Source organism: Leopardus geoffroyi, chromosome B1 (genome assembly GCF_018350155.1).
Source record: "Leopardus geoffroyi isolate Oge1 chromosome B1, O.geoffroyi_Oge1_pat1.0, whole genome shotgun sequence".
Lineage (NCBI taxonomy): Eukaryota > Metazoa > Chordata > Mammalia > Carnivora > Felidae > Leopardus > Leopardus geoffroyi.
Genome location: NC_059327.1, coordinates 116,344,859 through 116,350,858, shown reverse-complemented (window position 1 = coordinate 116,350,858; position 6,000 = coordinate 116,344,859).

Genomic DNA, 6,000 nt, shown 5'->3' with positions numbered 1-6,000 from the left:
TCCAATCCATGAGCATAGGATGTCTTTCCATTTCTTTGTCTTGTCTTCAATTTCTTTCATCAGTGTTTTACAGTTTTCAGAATACAGTTTTCAGAGGTCTTTCACCTCTTTGGTTAGGTTTATTCATAGGTATCTTATTATTTTGGTACAATTATAAATAGGATTGTTTTCTTCATTTCTCTTTCTGCTGCTTCATTATTGGTATATAGAAATGCAACAAATTTTGTTTTAGTTCTTCCTTACTGATTTGGATACCTTTTATTTCTTTTGTTGTATGATTTCCATGGCTAGGACTTCCAGTACTATGTTGAATAAAAGTGGTAAGAGTGGACATCCTTGTCTCGTTTCTAACCTTAGGAGAAAGGCTCTCAGATTTCCCCATTGAGGATGATGTTAACTGTGTTACATGGCCTTTATTATGTTGAGGTATATTCCCTCTAAACCTACTTTCTTGAGGGTTTTTAATCATGAATGGATGTTGTACTTTGTCAAATGCTTTTTCTGTGTCTATTGACATGATCATATGGTTCTTTAAAAAAAAGTTTATTTATTTTGAGAGAGAGAGAGCAAGAGAGAGAGTATGAGAGAGGGAGGGGCAGAGAGAGAGGGAGAGAGAGAATCCCAAGCAGGCTCTGCGATGTCAGGGTGAAACCCGATGCAGGGCTCAAACTTACAAACTGAGATTATGACCTGAACCAAAATCAAGACTCAGACACTTAACCGACTGAGTCATCTGGGTGTCCCATAATTGTATGGTTCTTATCCTTTCTCTTATTGATGTGATATATCATATTGATTATTTTGCGAATATTGAACCAGATTTGCAATCCAGGAGTAAATCCCATTTGATTATGGTGAATGAGTTTTTTTTAATGTATTGTTGGAGTCAGTTTGCTAGTATTTTGTTGAAGATTTTTGCATTTATGTTCAACAGAGATATTGGCCTGTAGTTCCCTTTTTTGTGGTATCTTTATCTGGTTTTGGTATCAAGGTAATCCTGGCTTCATAGAATGAATTTGGAAGTTTTCCTTCCTTTTTTATTTTTTGGAATAGTTTGAAAAGAATAGGTATTAACTCTTTAAAAAAAATTTTTAATACTTATTTATTTTTGACAGACAGAAAGAGGCAGAGCATGAGCAGGGGATGGGGCAGAGAGAGAGAGAGAGAGAGAGAAAGAGAGAGAGAGAGGCATGGAACACAAAGCAGGCGCCAGGCTTGGAACTATCAGCACAGAGCCTGACGCAGGGCTCGAACTCACAAACTGGGAGATCATGACCTGAGCCAAAGTGGGACGCTTAACCGACTGAGCCACCCAGGTGCCCTGGTATTAATTCTTCTTTAAATGTTTGGTGGAATTCATCTGTGACATCATCTGGTACTGAACTTCTGTTCATTGGGAATTTTTTGATTAGTGATTCAATTTCTTTGCTGGTAATTGGTCTATTGAATTTTTTTTTAATTTCTTCTTGTTTTTTCTGGTAGGTAGAATTGTTTATATTTATGTGATGTTTACTTTTATTTCTCCCCTCTCACTTATGATTTTATTTATTTAGGTTTTTTTCTCTTCCACCCCCCCCCCCACCCCCCCAGCCTCGGTAAGTCTGGCTTGTTTATCAATTTTATTGATTTTTTTTTTAAAGAATCAACTTCTGGTTTCATTGTTCTGTTCTATTGGTTTTTAGTTTCTATACCATTTATTTCTGTTCTAATCTTTATTATTTCCTTTCTTCCTCTGGCTTTTAGTTTTGTTTTTCTTTTTCAAGCTCCTTTAGGTGTAAGGTTAGGTTGGTTATTTGAGATTTTTCTTGCTTCTTGATGTAAACCTGTATTACTATAAACTTCCCTCTTAGAACCACTTGTGCTGTATCATAAAGGTTTTGAACCATTTTGTTTTCATTTTCATTTGTTTCAATGTAACCTTTTATTCCCTGGTTGACCCATTCATTGTTTAGTAGCATGTTATTTAACCTCCATGTATATGTGGTCTTTCCAGAGTTTTTCTTGTGGTTGACTTCTAGTTTCATAGTGTTGTGGTCAGAAAAGATTCATGGTATGACTTCATTCTTAACTTTGTTGAGGCCTGTTATGTGGCCTAGTATGTAATCTATTTTGTAGAATGTTCATGTGTACTTGAAAAGAATGCAGATGAGAGCAGCTCCAATGTTCTCTGAGCTTTCCTCAAGCCAAGCACACTAACCCTTAAAACTCTAGGCTTTGGGGCACCTGGATGACTCAATCAATTAATCATCCAACTTGATTTCAGCTCAGGCCGTGATTTCACAGTTGTGAGATTGAGTCCTGCATTGAGCTCCATGCTGAGTGTGGAGCCTGCTTAAGATTCTCTCTATCCCTCTCTCTCTGTCTCTCCCCCTCTTGCACACTTTCTCTCTCTCTCTCGCTCTCTCTCTAATAAAAAAAGATAGATAGACAGATAGATAGATAGATAGATAGATAGATAGATAGATAGATAGAACTCCAGGCTTTAAGCCCTGCTGGTTGAAAGAACTCACAAAAATTCTGAACCCTCTCACTTTCTAAGCCAATTGCTATGGGAATTCGTTTTCCCTGTGTACTCCCCTGTGTGTTAGTCTGTCTCTTGCCCTTTTCTGTGACTGGGTCTCCCTCGCCACAGCTGTGACCATGATCTGTTCCTCTCCCAAGTCTTCTCTTCACACTTCCTACCTTCTTCATTGTGGCCTCTTCTCTACCTTTTTGTGGAGTTTGTTCTTCCAGTCTTTAGGTTTATTTCTGGGGTATTTAGGATGATTGATAATTATTAATAGTTTTCATGGGACTAGACAAGCCTAGGGTCCTCCTACTCTGCCACCATCTTCAAAATAACTAGAGTTTTAATTTAAAGGATCTCAAAACTCCCCAGTCTTATTCTCAAAAACTTCTGCTAAATTCTGTTACCCTAATTTAGATCCTCTTTGATAAAAGATGTTTCTAATTCAGTCTTGAAAAATAAGATCACATAGTATAATACAGAATGTTATTGAAAATATATTCATATAAAATAATTTTATATGTCAGATATTTTATATGTTTTATTATTCTTACCTAGGAAACAATATGCACTCAAATCATATGGATAAATATATTTTATTAGCCAAATGCACAGAAGCAGAGGGTCTCATAATGATTAATAAAGCCATTAACTCCTTAGCCCCTAAAGTAAGACATTAGGTTGACTTCAACTTCTAAGAGACTCTAATTTGTCATGTACATTATTCAGTGTCAAACATTTATTTTTTATCAGTCCTAGTAATGTCTTGGGAAGTACTAGAAAATTCTCTCATCATGATACAGAGCATCATAAATGCCACGGATCATGGTTAGAAATAAAGTTATCACCATGGTTATCAGATGTCACACCTGATATCTCCTAGACTTGTTGCCACAAAATCTCCCATCTTATGGGAAGTGCTTTTTCCCCCCAAAATAATCTCAAGTCAATAAAAATAGACCCTGCACAATAACTGTAACTTATTTGATATATTTATAGTCTTCCTGGGATACCTAATTTTTTTTTTACAAGAAAATGTAAACTTTTTCTCTCCTTAGTAATAACTGTGGTATGGAACTAACTTCCCATATATTATCACTAGAATTTGCTGATACCAAAATGTCAGAAACACTGGGGCCAATAAAAGATGCAAATTATTTTAGAAAGGTCAGAAATTCCTCTAACACCCTTAGTATTTTCCTGTTGCATACTGAGGTTAGGTAGGGTGTATGTGTGTTGCTTGCCCAGTGATGAACTATCATCAACAACCAAGCCTTGCAAAAGACACAATACATGACAATTGGACAGTTTTATCAGGCTCCTATGAAAAAAGAGTGTCAGCTACATGGGAGGTTTAGTTATTAGAATTAAATTCAGGTCTTGAGTGATCCAGGGGATGAAATGTTGGATGGCAAAGCTTTACCATATAGTAGCCCTTTACTGAACCTTAAAATATAAAACAACAGCAGAGTACTAAATGTACTTTTGTGGCCTAAAGCAAGAATTTTAGATTTCCAAATTCCTAACAATACTGAGGAGTGAATCAAATGAGTGTCATCCCTTATAGATTTCTGTGTAGTGCAGATGACTGAAGGACATATCATTGAAAGATAGTAATGATGCGGAAAAGGAAATGACAGTGTTGTGTTCGCGTGTATGTGTACTTGCATGCTATATGTGAGTTCGGCAGACCGAAATAGAAAGCTAAGACTTATGCAGTACATGTGGTAGATACTATTCTAAACACTTTTAATACATTAACTCACACAACCCTCTGAAGTGGCTAGTATTATTAACCCCACTTTAAAGGACATTTAAGCACAGAGAGGTTAGATTACTTGCTCATGATCATATAGTTGGTTAAGAGGCAGAATTAGAGTTACTCTTTTTCTCAATGTATAGTTGCTGATACTCATCTGCTCAGCTAATTACTATTTTTATTTCAGCTGTAACCGTTGGCCAGAACAATAGGATTATATGCCAAAGCATAGAGAAGGGAAAAGGCACACTGTAAGAAGGCAAAGGATGCAGGGAGTACAGTTCTCAATATGTGTAAACTGGTGCTTGAATTTTATACTTCATTCCCCAAAAATGTTTTGGGAAAACATTTAAAACATAAATAAAGAAGCTAAAGTCCAGGATTGTGATGTCTCCTGCTTTGGTTTTCTTTTTCAACATTACTTTGGCTATTTGGGGTCTTTTGTAGTTCCATACAAATTTTAGGACTGTTTGTTCTAGCTCTGAGAAGAATGCTGGTGCAGTTTTGATTGGGATTGCATTGAATGTGTGGATTGCTTTGGATAGTACTGACATTTTAACAATATCTGTTAACAATCCATGAGCAAGGAATGGTTTTCCATTCTTTGTGTCTTATTCAATTTCTATCATGAGTTTTCTATAGTTTTCAACATACAGATCTTTTACATCTTTGATTAGGTTTATTTCTGGGTATTTTATGGTTCTTGGTGCAATTGTAAATGGGACCAATTTCTTGATTTCTCTTTCTGTTGCTTCATTATTGGTGTATAGAAATGCAACCAATTTCTGTACATTGCTGTTATATCCTGCTACTTTACTGAATTCATGAATCAGTTCTAGTAGCTTTTTGGTGGAGTCTTTTGGGATTTCCATGTAGAGTATCGTGTCATCTGCAAAAAGGGAAAATTTGACTTCTTCTTTGCCAATTTGGATGCCTTTTATTTCATTTGGTTGTCTGATTGCTGAGCTTAGGACTTCTAACACTATGTTAAATAACAGTGGTGAGAGGGTACATGCCTGTCGTGTTCCTGATCTCAGGGGGAAAGCTCTCAATTTTTCCCCATTGAAAATGATATTAGCTGTGGGCTTTTCATGTATGGCTTTTATGATGTTTAAGTATGTTCCTTCTATCCTGACTTCTTGAGGGTTTTTATTAAGAAAGGATGCTGTATTTTGTCAAATGCTTTTTCTGCATCTATTGACAGGAACATATGGTTCTTATCCTTTCTTCTATTAATGTGATGTATCACATTGATTGATTTGCAAATATTGAAGCAGCCCTGCAGCCCAGGAATGAATTCCACTTGATCATGGTGAATAATTCTTTATATAATATATTGTTGAGTTCTATTTGCTAGTATCTTGTTGAGAATTTTTGCATCTATGTTCATCAGAGATAGTGGCCTGTAATTCTCCTTTTTAGTGGGGTCTCTGTTTGGGAATCAAGGTAATTCTGGCTTCATAGAATGAGTCCAGAAGCTTTCCTTCTGTTTCTATGTTTTGGAACAGCTTGAGAAGAATAGGTATTAACTCTGCTTTAAATGTCTGGTAGAATTACTCCTGGGAAGCCATCTAGCCCAGGACTGTTATTTTTTGGGAGATTTTTGATAACTGATTCAACTTCTTCACTGGTTATGGGTATGTTCAAATTTTCTATTTCTTTTGGTTTGAGTTCTGATAGTGTATGGGTATCTAGGAATTTATTCATTTCTTCCAAGTTGTCCAGTTTCCTGGCA